Below are 15298 nucleotides of genomic sequence, written 5' to 3' on the forward strand. Positions count from 1 at the left end.
TGATAACAAACCCTGGGTTTCCTCCAAGTGTCAATGACCTGAGGTCTTGGTTGATTTGATGCCTCCTCAAACGCTCGGATGCTCATCGCCATCAACCGTTTTCCCTGTGCTTCCCTGATTCCTTGGATACCATGATTATGTCGTTGTCTAGGGGGCTGATGTGACTTTTGTCTACTTCCTGATCTACAATCTCTTGCAAAATGACCTTCCTTCTGGCAATTATAACACCTTGTCACCTTTGGCTTAACCACAGGGATCTGAGGCTTCTTTGTTTCCCTGTGCTTGCTGATGTTTTGCTCATGCCCAACAGCAGAGTCTCTTAATGCAGTTACTGATTTATCTCTCCAGTATGGATTGGTGATCTGTATCTTTGCTCTCAACACTTCCCTTAAACCATCCATTAGCACAGATACTGCTACTTCTCTGTGCGGTGCACTTGTTTTGATGTCTGTGATCCCAGTGTTCCTAGCCATTACTTGCAGTGCTCGATTGAAATAATTGGAAATACTTTCCCCTTCGTTTTGTCTTATGGAGAAGATTTTGTTCCACTCGACAATGGCTGGGAAATATATTTCTAACTGTCGGTTGATCTGCTTAATACATTCCTGATTGTGTTCCTCTGTACAAGGTACCTCCGTGTCTAATTTACAATCAGCAATAAATTTCGCAGGGTCAACACTGGAGGGCAAACATGCCCTCAGCACTGTCCGCCACTCTTTGTTGGTGGGTTCTGTGGAGTTTCCTAGTTCTTTAACAAACCTTTGACATGCTACTAGATTTCTCCTGGGATCAGGAAATTCAGACATAATTGATCTCAATTCGGTCCGGGACCAGGGACAGCGCATTGCACTGTCCTGGACGGGAATGGTTCCCTGATCGTCAGTCTTCCCATTGGGGACTGTGATCACCCTGACCGGACTAAACTCAATTACATCACCTTGTTTTGGTCTTACAATATGGGGTACATTTGTTTGTGCGTGATATAAAACACTGTACGTACCTGTGGACACGACCTCACCTGACCCTCCGTTAGGGGGTTTGATTATTGCCTTTACCGATTTGGTCGCGTCCACCTGGATGTCTTGTGTGATGGCTGCTGGAAGAGGTGCCGACATCGTGTTGGGTTCACTTTCTTGTTTGTATTCCTGAGGGAAGTTTGACATGGGGTGCAACTTGCACGGGTTATCAGTTGTACATTTAACAGCATTACAATTATCATTTTTATGTTTATTACACTTATTCTTATCATCTATACTACAGTTGCTAAGTGCGTTTTTATTGTTCAACATTGTGCCTTTCTCCGCAACCATAATTCTCTCCATTGCCATGTCTCTCCTCCCAAGATAAGAGTCAGATATGTCAGTTAACTCTCTTTGCAATTCACTTTCCTGTTGCCATAATTTTAAACAATCATAATGTTTGATCCGTCTCTTTGCTGGTTTAATAAGACCTATCCTTCTCCTTAAATTCATTAACACTTCTGGGCTGAAGCTACCTATTCTTGGGAATTTCTCCCCGTCATGCATTGTCATTCTTTCCCATTCATCACATAAAATTTCTGTGTGCCTTCCGTATTTTTCACACATTACGTACCTTGCCGACCCGATTGGTCGGTTTATAGAATCAACCCGAACCGAGGTTGATCGCCCCCTTCTTGAACAACTGGCCCCCATAATTTGCAGGTGTTGCTAACCCTTAAAAAACCAAAATATTCAAAGATAGGTTGACGGTGAAGTTTACCGAGCACCTCACTCACTCGCCCACGCCGACCAATATGCCCACACACTGATATAGTGCTGGCGTACTCGACCCAGGGCCCCTATTAACCTGAGTTTACTGGAACATGTGGGTGTGATCCGAAGAGCATTAACCCTTTCCAGTAAAGGTGGGGTTGTCGGATAATTCCTGAGTGACCAGAGAATTTCCCTTTTTGGTTAAAATAAAAAATTACACAAATCACGTTAGAATGTACAAATAGCGTTTATGACCGGGTTTGTACACAAATGGTACTGGTCAGGTTACTAACTAATGCACACAATTACGTGCGGTACAATCGTTCAGTACATAAGCAACTAATCTTATGTACGGAGCGACCAGTGGAATCGACATTCAGCAGCTGCGAATTCCTTCAGCCTGAGCTTTATTTTCCTATATGGGTGTCGCACCAACCCTTCTTTGGTGTTGTGCCTTGTCTCTATAGCGGACTTCCTTGTCTGCTGTACCTGGACCTCCTGGTCTGTTATGCGACCTCCTGGTCTGACCTCCTGGTCTGTTACAGTATGACCTCCTGGTCTGCTACACTCTAATGCTCAAATTTTATGTTTAACCAGAGATGCCTCCCTAGCCACCATGTATGTCACTTACACGTATGTACCTTCACGAGAACTCGATGATTTCTGTGGTTCAATCCCCAAAATTGTAAAACTTAAAAACACTCACTCATCACATGTACACTTTTGTTTCTATTTCTATTTCTGCGCAGAAATTTTTCTTTAGACCAGATGTGTTGTAAATTTGGAGAAGGATCTGTTAATTTAAATTTCGGATTTAAAATAGATTCGCGCTATTTATCGCCTTTTGCGCTATTTATCGCTTGTTGCGCTACTTATCGCCTGTTGCGTTACTTATCGCCTGTTGCGCTACTTATCGCCTGTTGCGCTACTTATCGCCTGTTGCGTCACTTAAAAATCAACACTATCGTGTGACTTGAGTTACGTGGGCGTACCCAGACGCTCCGTTGCGTAATTTACGCTGCGTGCGTCGGCCTTTGCGTACGCGAGTCTCAGTCCTTTGTTAGAGACACGTGTACACAAAACCAATGTCCACCGTAACACAACTAACACGTTTATCAATGTAGATGATCCTCGATCGTCTACCGCGCAACACACCAATCTCTCCTTTTACCTTTAGGTAGAGCTGTGTGTGCTTTACACTTTATCCCTTAACGCATTACTTTTACACTTTAACTATGAAATAGCGACAAATCTCTCTTAGCACGTTTTATCAATTATAAAATGGCAAACAGGAGAGTGATATATGAAAATACACGAATGAAAAAGAAATGCAGATATGTGCGTGTGTACGCAAGACAGAAATAAACAGTTTTAAAAGACACTAGCGTTTTGTTCTTACCTCCGGTTCCGGATTCCTTCAGCACCCTTTACTAAGCGAAGCAGACGCTTATCCCGTCAGCACTGCGAAGAATATGATCTCCCGCCCTTTGCTGATGGATAATGTCTGCTGAAATTACCTAGCAGAGATATGTGAAGGACAGGACGAGCCGCCAATTGATAAAGCTAAATATTTATCTTATATAAAACCCTTTATGAGGTCTAAGAACACTGTACGCTATTTACGTATGGAGTACCGTAAGGGTACACTCTTTGCGGAACAATCGCTTAGCCGTGGTCGAGACGCTCAAGCGTCACGTTCGCTCACGGCAAAGAGATCACAGGCAGGCACGCTATTGGCTGCCGACTAACGTAATGGTTCACTATAGCGTAACGGACGCTGTATCGGGAGCGGGCTGCTCGAGCGATACAGACGCTCACGAGAATACGCTGTAGGTATCGGGCACACTTATAGGTGTGCGACTACCGTAATACTACGCTATCAGCGTAGCGGACGCTCGAGACCACGAGGAGATCACCAGCGGCGCTGATGCTCACAATGTTAAACCTTTATATCTAAACCATAAACAATGTAATATGCTGTAAAACCTTAGTGTAGAGATAGGGTGTAGATGCAACACAGTGTAACCTTATTGACTTAAAAGCTGTTTGAGCGTCACCGACGCTCTGAGAATACTTAACACTATAAGAAATACACAGATACCGTGCTTAGGGTCCAACGCCTAATATATATATTATGAATGTTATACTTGCAAAAGAATTAATACAATACAAGTCATACACTACAATATAACATAGACTACCTAACCAGATAACTACACATGAAATACAATACAATACTATTACGTTTAAGAGACTACGAGAGAAAAAGGAGAAGAGAGAGAGAGAGAGATATCGCCCATAACAACAAGAAAGACAATATGGGAAACTGGGTTTTACCGCCGCATGGATAAGTAAGTGCAAATACAGTAAATGTTCATAAACTTCTTATGTCCATAACTATTCGCACGAGCGATTAATCCGCTTCAAACCAACACCGGAATATTGCTAATTAAATACTCTTCCGATGGGTACTAAACACCACTGTATTACTCCTGTCTGACCCTTCGTATCAAACAAAGGGGGATTTCTCTGTTCATGAACATTCTACATTAACCAAACTTTCAGAATCTATCAAAGGGACCATGATCTACAAAATACATTATATAGTGAAAATATGTAACGATTGAGTCGCACGCTACGAACACATGAACTCTACCGTAAATGCACATACCGCGCGCCCGCGGGTGCCCGCAACAGCGAGTATGCGCACGCACGGGAGAGCGCACGCATGCGCAGCGCAGACCTGTGTGAGGTGCAAATATGGCAGTGTGCATCGTGATATTTTTCTGACTTTGACACTGCCCCCACTGCAGTGCACATGGTTTTGCCCAACTGCTAAAAAATTTCCTGCTGCGATCAACTTGGAATTACCCCCATTATTCATTACTTTCAACAAAGGCTATCAGCCCCCCATCCGCAGCCCATTGGATGGGGGGGACAGCCTCGGGCTTCACCCCTGGCCCTTGGGTGGCTGGGGGGGGACCCCTTGATTGAAGGGGTCCCCACTCCCCCAGGGTACCCCGGCCAGGGGTGACTAGTTGGATATTTGATGCCACGGCCGCAAGGCACTGTATAAAAGTGACCCCCGGCTGTGGCATTATCTGTCCAGCTAGTGGAGCCCGGTGCTGGTTTCAAAAATACGGGGGACCCCTACGCTTTTTGTCCCCCGTATTTTTGGAACCAGGACCAGGCGCAGAGCCCGGTGCTGGTTGTTTAAATATGGGGGAACCCCTGTCAATTTTTTCCCCATATTTTTGCAACCAGGGCCGGCTCAAAGAGCCCGAGGCTGGTTTGGTTTAGGAGGGGGGACCCCACGCATTTTTTTTTGTGAAAAATTATAACATTTCCCACCCCTTCCCACTGATAAACATGCACGGATCTCATGGATCCGTGCATGCCTATACAAACACGGGATAAAAAAGCAGGTCTGTTTTTTTTTAGCACTTTTTCCCGATTTGTATTTCATCACGGCAGTGTTTGGCTATTGTCGGCAGTGTTTGTGTTTTGCACTTTTTAGTAAATTCCCGATTTCTACCAAATTGCAGGCGTATTTGACCGATGGTGTATTGATTCGTGATTTTTTCCTAGGACTTCCAAAATATTACGAATGCCCTCATCACTGCCGAGATTTTTGCTTAGTAAATTACTGAGATAACACTTTGAAGAAAAAACGGCATCTCGGTCAAAATCGGGACCTTAGTAAATATACCCCATGGTCTCCATTTCTCTGACACCTTGCTTAGAAAGCACCAGGTGATTCTCTCCTTTCTTGCAATTTTACTTTTCAGAATGCAGATGTTCTTGTGAAACAGAAGTAATCAGCGGTGATTTCCTGAGTTTGATGTTATTGTGCAGAAATACTGAGAACATTCCCTTCTCGGGGAGGACAAGGCACTTTTCAGCCTCTTATCTTGATGGAAAATTAGAGCTGTGATTTCCTTCTCCTCCTAACTGTAGAACGTCTCGTATTCTGCATAAACAGATGGTGTCTGTGTAAGAGGCACGGGGGTGGGGCCCTGGGGAACAGAATTCAGCGCGCTCACTTACCAGGCCTACGTACCTCACGCCTCCCGTCCTCCACCTTCAGTCCGTCGAGGTAGCTCAGACGATACTGGCACACGTCCAGACACAGAACTTCCTGGGGTGACCTGAAAAGAATGGGGGGGGACACTACGCAGGGGTGGCATACACTGGGCTCAGTGAAGGGTCAACATTGGCACTTGTGGCCTCAGACTGGGCGCCCCCGTAGTGGTGCGAAGCACCAGGGGCGACCCAGAACGAAAACGCCCAAAGGGGAGGTGGGGGAGGGGGCAACATACACCACGAACACACACGAAACATCTTTATGCTCACCAGCTATATACTCGGCTTCCGCCAGACGACTGGCCCTTCTTCTTCTTTGCTCCTGTAAGAGAACACACAACACAGCCCACAGAACGTGGCGCTGCTTACGCTTTATGACGGAGAGACACTTATACAGAGGTTATAGCACGACACCGTAATACTGTTTCAACCTTGTGGTACTCACCAACGCGTACTTCCGACAGCCTACCTTCCATGGGGTCTGGCTATGGGGAAAACTGAGAAGTCATCACACATGCGGCGTAGCGCCAACTTCAGCAACCTGCGGCGTAACGTCGACTTCAGCAACCTGCGGCGTAACGCCGACTTCAGCAACCTGCGGCGTAACGCCGACTTCAGCAACCTGCGGCGTAACGCCGACTTCAGCAACCTGTAGCCTATCGCCGACTTCAGCAACCTGCGGCCTATCGCCCTTTGGTACTCAGGCCGTGGGCCTGCCTAACTGTGGGGGGGAAATGGGGGCCTAACGCCCTACGCTGCTCAGGCCTAGTGCCTGTTTTTGCCCCACGGGCCTAGTGCCCGAATCCCTGGTGGTCTAGGGGGAAAGAGGGGCTACCACCTAGAACTACCCCCCCACGGGCCTAGTGCCTGCCTAATGCCCCTCAGGCCTGGTGGGCCTAATGCCCCCTTTGGTCCCCCGGGCCTAGCGCCCGCCTAATGCACCTCAGGCCTAGTGCCTGCCATGCCCCACGGGCCTAGTGCCCGAATCCCTGGTGGTCTAGGGGGGAAGGGGGGGTGGCGCCACCTGCACTTACCCGTCTTCGCCGGAGGCGGGATGGCTCCCACCACCTCCGGGCTTCCTGGAGACTTCACCTGGGCAGCGGTGGCCTGTGCAAGCTCTTTTGCGTTGCACACCGCTGGCCCAGGGCTTCCGACGTCTTCACCCGGCGGGCGGCGGCGTGTAGCAGCTCTTTCGCACGTGCCGCCGCCCTCCAGGACTTCCGGCGCCGTCTTCTCGGTTCCGTCTTCGGGAGCTCTTCTCTGCTCCCTCCCGGCCGACGAATCTCCTTCTTCGCGCCCGGCGCTGGCTAATCCAAGCCAGTGCCAGGGGGCGGGGCTATGACGTGGCGAGCCGGGATTGGCTCGCCGCCGCCACTCCTGATTGGCCGTGATTGGCTCGCGGCTGGCGCCAAATTCAAAATACCGGGCGGCGATTGGCGGGGTCTGCGTCCCGGAGGATGCAGGCCCGCTGCCATCACCCGCGTGGAGCGGCGGTGGATATGCACCGCCGCCCCCACGCCCGCTGCCGAACTCTGCATTCAGCTGGGCAGGTGGAGACCGGACCAGGTCCGGTCCCCAGCGCCGCCCGAAGCCTTCGCTACCTCCGGCCCCATGGGACGGCGCCGGCCCGTCCCAGACGAGGAGGGACGCGCATGTTAGTAGCAGGGCCAGTGACCGCACGAGTACACTGGCCCTTGCTACATTTGTTGCTGTGTATGATAAGTAGAGCCTGACACAGACATGTCTTTTGTATAGGTGTGTGAAAGCATCTTTCTTTATCATCCACTAGGGGTCACTGGAGTACTCTTGGGATATGGACGGGCGTAGCCGAACAAAGGCACTGAATATTCAAATTTAGGACCCTCCCCCCCCTCCATATCCCCAAGTACCTCAGTGTACTTTGCCAGTGTTTTTTCGGTGCTCACAGATGAACATCGGCTTGTGGCAAGGCCACATTTCAGAAGATTTTTATTTTTATTTTAATTTTTACACTTCCCGTCCCAGTTTAGGAAAAACATGGGTCCGGGATGGTGCCGCTGCAAGGCAGCGGATGGCGTGTCGGTCCTCACAAAGAGCACCCTCACAGCCATAGGCGCTATAAGCAAGCGCATGGCGTGTCGGTCCTCACAAAGAGCACCCTCACAGCCACAGGCAGCCACTGTCTCCTGCAAACTGAACGGAGCTTACAGAAAGAAGCTCCGTCACAGCCAGGATGAGACAAAGAGCTGGAAGAATCTACATCTGCAAGGAGCTTACAGCAGAAGCCCCATCACAGATGAGAAGCTGGAGGCTGAAACAGCCAGCATGAAAAAGCATGAAAACGGCACAAGGTATGGAATGTCAGGGCGGTCAGCTCACGCTGCCGCCCTGCTGTGTGTAATACTGTAGCCCTGCTGTGTGCTGTAGCCGCCGCTGAGTGAAGAGGTCCCGCTTAACGAGGATTCATGATACGCGCAGGGCGGCCGCACGTCACTCAGACGCCGGCCGCTTTCACTGCGCTGATGGCCCGGCACCACTACAGCTCTCCTGCTCTCCCTGCAAGGCGCCGCCGAGACTGTCCTGTGTGCTAAAGAGCGGCCGCACGTCACTCACGGACGCCGGCCGCTCTTTCAATGAGACACTGCACGCTGCTGATGCCGCACACAGGGAGACTGTGTTCTACGCCGCCCGCTCTTCCGGACGGCTCCCCGGCGCTATATACAGCGCTCTCCTGCTATCGCTCTCCTGCTATCGCTCTCCTACTCTCCCTGCACCCGAACCCAGTACGCTGCAGGTAACATGGGGAGGCAGGGGGGGGGGGGGGAGGGGGAGTAATGCCCATAGCAGCAGCAGAAGGCTGCATGGGTTAAAGATAGGCTGCGCAAACTATCACAAGCAGTGCAGCAATTTTAAAGTCATGGGACTATAATATCAGGAAATTATATGTTTCAGCACAATTTATATATATATAATATATAATGAAGCTGTTTGCTAGCACAACTGTGTATAATATCAGTATCAACTGTGATTATATGGTTAAGTACATTTTATATATATAATATATATATGAGGCTTGGCCTAGCAATGGCCTATCAGTGGCATAGCCTATTGCAGGTTTAACCATGTTTTCTGTTCTTTTCTGTTAAGACTGCAAGAAAATAACACTGCAGGCAGTGTTCATATTAATAGAGGCTAACTAAATGCATGTATTTTACATACACCTGTATTATCACTGTATAATCTGTATAATAGGCTATTAAGCCTATATTAAAACTGCAGCAGGTAACCTGTACTGTGATTTTCTGTAAAAGCATGGCATGACGCCCATTTCAATCATTGTTGTTTTTCCAGTTATACATTCCGGCCATACACCTCTGCTCCACAAGGAGGCGCAGGGGTGTTAGTGGAAATTTTTAGGTCAGGATAATTCTAGAACATTCCTGCCCTACATCTTTAAGCCACCGGAAGGCGCAGGGGTGTTAATAGGAATTTGGTTCGGGTTTCATATGCCCATGTGAACTGCTTTTCACATAAAGATCACTTTAGCTTCCTAAAGATTTCCGTACAGAGAAACAACCATGAGTTTCATATAAATATGCTGTTCAGCAATAACATATATATATATATATATATATATATATATATATATGTGCCATATAATCGTGCAAGTGTCTGTCTGTTGCCAATTATGTTGTCTGTCTACATAGCGAATAAGGCTCTAGTGCAGACTAAAAATACTTTTAAAAATATTACAGTGGCAATTCAAATTAAAAGAGCGGTAATCGGAGTCTCGGAGTTACTCCGCCAGCTCTAACAAAAGACAGTTTTTCCAAAGGGCCAATTTCCCTTTGGGTACCAGAGGGTTTATTTCACTGGTCTTATAATTTAATGCACGATTATAGGTCAAATCTCACACCAATAACTACGAGTAAGAACGGTACATTACTCCAGCACTCAGATAGTGCGGGGTTTTGGACAATCATACATAATCGTTTCCAAAAGAATGCGATCCGCCATTGGTATATGCGTTTCTGTCAAACATTATAAAAACCCAAGATACATTTGGGTCACTAGAAGCTATGTATGAAACCATGCCGATCACTGTTAAAAGAAGCTGCAGAGTATATCTGTAAAGCTTCTGCTAACGCCGGTTATTTTCATTGTCGCTAGTAAAGCGCGACAAGGCCAGAGCTTGTTTGCTCTTAAATTTGATATGCTTGTAACGGCATTTTATCCCTTCATGATATTCAGCCATTAGCGCATACAGTATACTTGTAACGGCGTTTTATCCCTTTATGATAGTCAGCCATTAGACTTGTAACGACAGGACGTTACAGTCAGCAAACCAGTGGTTTGATGACCTCTTTTACAATTGTGGAAGCGGGTCTTTACATGTTACATTTGCGAGGTTTCATGACTTCAACTCATATATGTCTCAGCTATTTACAGCTTAAAGTACAAAACTGCTTCTGTCGAAGGGTTTGGCAGGTGATCATTTAGTCTTTGCTGGCTTATAAACCAGGCAATAGTACGCCAACAGTGTCAGAGTTACTTATTCCCCTCTGTTTGAGCAAAACCAAACAGCTCCGTTGCTATATCAATAAGCAAGTCATTTACTACAGTTAGAAAATGGCTTTTCTGCAGTTAGTATTTGCTTATTGGAGCCACAAAATTGCATAATTGCATTTGATCTTCATGTCTACCGTTGCTTATCGCTTCCGGTATTTACCAATGTGATGTTGGGATGATAGCTCATCTCACATAAGAACTATGTATTAACAAAGTTCCTCTAACTTGCGCTACTAAGGTATACTGCGATAGCAGATCAAGTTCGCAAACAATCGCATCTAATTTTGTCTAAAGGATGTCAATTCCTAGGTAAGATTATAAATACGGTAAATCAAAGACTTTTACCTACTACACCAGCAAGAAAGTACATCTAGTAATTAGTGCAAAACACGCACACTAGCGGTACATTGGTGTATTCACCTATTAAGAATAAAGATGTGTTTTCAATTTAGGTCCCCACCCTTCACTCGCGTTTCCCACAGAGGGACAAGGGTGCATATACTCTGGACGACAGTCGCAGAGAGTCAGGATTTGTAGTTACAATCAGCGCAAAGGTTCTAAAACACGACAGATTGCTGTCAATACATGTCCTAGAACTCTGTGCATTTTACAATGCGATAAAGGATTCGCTTTCAGTCTGACCACGGATAGACTCTGGTTTCTCTTCAGAACGAATAAATCTTTCGCTTTTTGCTAAAGATTTCTGTGGAGAGGAACAACCGTGAGTTTCATGTAATTTTGTTTTTCATGCCTGGCTCACGCTGCCCTTAAGCAGTCAAACAAAGCAACGGCAGTTGCATACTCAACAACCAGTGAGAACCAAGAAGCCGCATAGCAATGCGGCAGGTAACTCAAATCTTCAATGGCTCAGAACGCCATTATGTGAAAATGTCAAGAGATCCATCCGTGAGTGGACATCTGTTAGACAGACGATCTCACCCGTCAGGGTTTGGATCTTGGAACTGGACATTAAATCCAGAAGTGTTTCATATGTGAGTCCACAGAAGGGAGTTACCCTCAAGTATACATGATGGCATCTCGCCACAATTACAAAAGCTCAGTATGTGTACATCACATTCATGGGGTCATTCAGCATCGTGTATCGGGCTCCACCATTTTCCGCTTCTCTCTTCGTTGCCAAAACGGATCAGAAGACAGTTCGTCACAGTCATACTCGTGGTATCTCATGGGTTTCGGAGAAGTTTGCTTCTCGATTTTTCAAGGAATACTTGCACACGATCTTGGCCCGCTCATAATACGTCCAACCTGTTACATCAGGGAACGTTCTTTTACCCATAGTTACCTATGTACCTATTATCTATGTACCGCAGCTGCGGTTGACGGGGTGAGGGTTCAGTGCTCGCTTCGGCAGCACATATACTAAAATTGGAACGATACAGAGAAGATTAGCATGGCCCCTGCGCAAGGATGACACGCAAATTCGTGAAGCGTTCCATAAGACCGCCCTCTTAAAAAAATAGAGCATTACAGTATCGGTTATACCAACCATGTAACGAAATAGTAAGCCGCTTAAGGCAGCTCATTATTAAAAAAATTTCGTGTGCTTACATAGGTTGTAAACCTCGGAAGTTTCCAACATCATACTTCAAGTACCCGTATTCTGTTAAACGGGATGGGATGGAAAACTGCGTTCATCTGCACTAACAGTGCAGGTATCTGTGTGGTAAACGTATTTTCAAAGACGTTTGTCTCTATTTGCGTCTGTAAACATCTTTCTACAAGGTGTCACCAAAGTTCAGACTCTATTTATCCCACCTACAGCGCCAGGCGATTTGAGGTTGGGTTCAGATTTATTACAGTTTTCATATTTTGGAACCCTTTCAACAAAGGGGAATTAAGTTTCATATTTTTTGAACCTTTACAACAAATGAGAATTAAGTTTCTCACTTTGGAAAACATTTTTCTTCTAGCCTTGCCTTCGGCAAGGGTGCTTCGGCAAGGGTTTTGTTTTCATATTTGGGTGCCTTGTATTCCAAGCCACCGTATTTCAGTTTCTCATGACAAAGCAGATCTTCGGACGAAATCCGCTTTCGTATTCTTCACATCAATATACCAATAGTGGTTCCAGTGGGGACAGCACATTCTAGAATTCGGAATGTGGTACACGCATTACGCGTTTATATATGTACCAAACGTCTACAGTACGTGATATGAATACGTTGTTTGGTCTCTATGATGCTGCCAACTGGGGTTAGCCAGTTTCTCAGCAGACATTATCCAGTTGGATAATAATAATGACTACAAGTCAGGCTTACTTTAAGGCTAAGTTACAATCGCCTACGTCAGTAATAGCTCATCCCACAGGTTCTGTGGGAATGTCAGACCCAGCGGGTCGTGGAGCGTCTACGACGCGGCTACATAGCCTTCAGTGCACCACGTTTGTGCACGTTTATACGTTATTAATGGTGGCGCCATCAGCATTTAGCTTTGGCCTGCCTACTGTTACAAGTATCAAACAGCTCTCCCGCCCACGAGGGAAGCTTTGGTACGTCCCAAGAGTACTCCAGTGACCCCTAGTGGATGATAAAGAAAATAGGATTTTGGTACTTACCAGGTAAATCCTTTTCTTTGAATCCATAGGGGGCACTGGACGCCCACCCAGAGCAGTTTTACCTGGGTTGTTTTAAGCTCAAGGGAGCTTAGTGAACAGATTTAACTTGGATGGTATTAAGCTCAAAGGAGCTTATGGTAACACATTTTCACCGGTTGGTTCAAATTATAAGTTCTATCGGTTAAGGTGTCAACTGTTTAGTTGACAATAAGGTTACGGGTCAACTTTGTGGTTGTCCGTTATGTTATAGGGATTCTCCATTGTCAACATCTCTATATCCTGTTCGCTCAGTAAAAAACACTGGCAAAGTACACTGAGGTACTTGGGGATATGGAGGGGGGGGAGGGTCCTAAATTTGAATATTCAGTGCCTTTGTTCGGCTACGCCCGTCCATATCCCAAGAGTACTCCAGTGCCCCCTATGGATTCAAAGAAAAGGATTTACCTGGTAAGTACCAAAATCCTATTATCCCTTTGTATTATATTGTATATGTCATGTGTGCATATTATATTGTTACATGTAAATGTAGGCCATATTGCCCAACCTCCACAGATTTCATTGCCATCCACATTAGATAGACTTAGGAGGTAAGCACAGCACATACTTGCCTACTGTTCTAGAATGGCCGGAAAGCTCCCAAAAATCAGGTGGCCCTCCCAGCCCCAAAGGAGAATAGGCAAGTCTCCCGACTATAGCAGCACCCTCCGGACCCGGCCGCCCACTTAGCGAGTGAAGTGGGCGGTCTGAGCAGCTGATGACGCAATTCTTGCCGAGTCGTGTCATCATAGCCACACCCCCTTCCATATAATGCCGGGAATCACAGCATTAAAGGACAGGGGGCGTGGCTACGATAATGTTGCAGCCACCACACCACTATGCAGCCTAATTTACATGGCCACACCTTCACCCCACCCCCTGCGATGTGACATGCGCCCGCTCCCCTTCTGGGCCGACCTGGCTGCTCTCTCCCAGAGAGAGCAACCAGGAAGTCGTTAACTACGGCAAGGTATATTGACATTGGAGGTTCTATTTTGCCTTTACCAAAGTCTATTTATACACTATTGGGGTGGTTCACAGGCAAAGTGGCTGTAGTTGCGCAGGTGCGGAAGCCTGATTTACTATATTGTGCTAATGAGAGTATCAATTCAAGTAATGCGGGAGTTTGTGCGCGTACAAGCGGAAACTCATGCCACCAATAGATTTCACGCCGGCTACCACAGCCGTCATTATATTTACCTGCACAGAGCTTTTGATACATGCTCAAGACACTTCTGTGAAACTTTCACTTGTCAGGTGGGTTATGTGCGATCGTGTTGCCGCCACTCCATCTTTACCTCCCTCAATCTCTAACTAGCTGCAACCACTTCGATCTTCACTGTGACTCTCACAAGACCACCATGGCACATGCACAGTGGTGCAGAGAGAGGGGGGGGGGGGAGAGGGTACAAATTACCTGGGCCCAGGTCTGATAGAAGGGCCCAGTGGGGGCCCCGGTAGGGGCTGGCTGGCAGTTTTCAGCCTGGGGGCAGCCTCAAGCAAGTGGCCCAGCTTTTCACAGGGAATGCAATGCAAAAATGGCCCTTAAACACTTGAATTGCACTGGCCCGGGGGCAGGGGGGGGCAGATGGCACCCTGCCCAGCCAGCCCCTGGGCCTCTCCCCTTTACCTGGCAGCAGCAGCTCTACTCCACAGCACAGTTCACGCTGCTGTGTGCTGGGCTTCAGTATGGCCAGGGAGGTGCTTAAAATACACTTTTTATAAGGGTACATGGCCATGCCTCCTGTGAGTAGGCCACACCCCCTGAAAAGTACCTGGGCCCAGCCAGGCTCTCTACTGCCCTGCACATGCACAGTAGCAAAAAATCGCTCCATTGTGTAAAACATCGACATTGCGTCCAATTATGACTCATGCCCATAGTTCCTATGTGCAACTTCATGGGACACCGTTGCTTTCTCAGCCTTATACTAGAGCCCATTTGATGATTATACCCCTGGTAGCAAATGCACAATCTAAATAAAGCTTGACTAATGTCCCATCTGAAGGGGTCTGTCTGTTAGGAGTAAATTTAGATGATACTGATATCATCTGGAGAAAGAGCCACAGTAACTAATTTCCTCCAGGATAAAAAAAAAAAAGAAGATTTTTTTTCAACTCCCCTCCTCACATCAGCAGTTTAGAGAGGGAAGACTTTATAAGCGGAAAGACAATACCAGGCAATACAAGAGGGAGAATTTTTAACTCCAAACAGCCTTTTTGATTCTTCAAAATCAAGACTGAAAGGGAAAATGACAAAATCTGACATTGTCAGTATCAGTCCCCTCTTACACCAGTAGGGGGCAGAATTTCACAATATAAAAACGTG

General features: G+C 46.8%; 2 non-coding genes across 2 annotated transcripts; both read left to right on the top strand.

Moving 5' to 3' along the window:
• The first annotated feature begins 11013 nt into the window (after nucleotides 1–11013).
• Nucleotides 11014–11128, top strand: LOC134959512 (U5 spliceosomal RNA). Its single transcript, XR_010187540.1, has one exon. It is a non-coding gene; the product is annotated as a U5 spliceosomal RNA (small nuclear RNA).
• A 592-nt stretch (nucleotides 11129–11720) lies between these two features.
• On the top strand, nucleotides 11721–11827 carry LOC134959556 (U6 spliceosomal RNA). Its single transcript, XR_010187571.1, has one exon. It is a non-coding gene; the product is annotated as a U6 spliceosomal RNA (small nuclear RNA).
• Nucleotides 11828–15298: the final 3471 nt, after the last annotated feature.

This window comes from Pseudophryne corroboree, chromosome 9 (genome assembly GCF_028390025.1).
Source record: "Pseudophryne corroboree isolate aPseCor3 chromosome 9, aPseCor3.hap2, whole genome shotgun sequence".
Classification (NCBI taxonomy): domain Eukaryota; kingdom Metazoa; phylum Chordata; class Amphibia; order Anura; family Myobatrachidae; genus Pseudophryne; species Pseudophryne corroboree.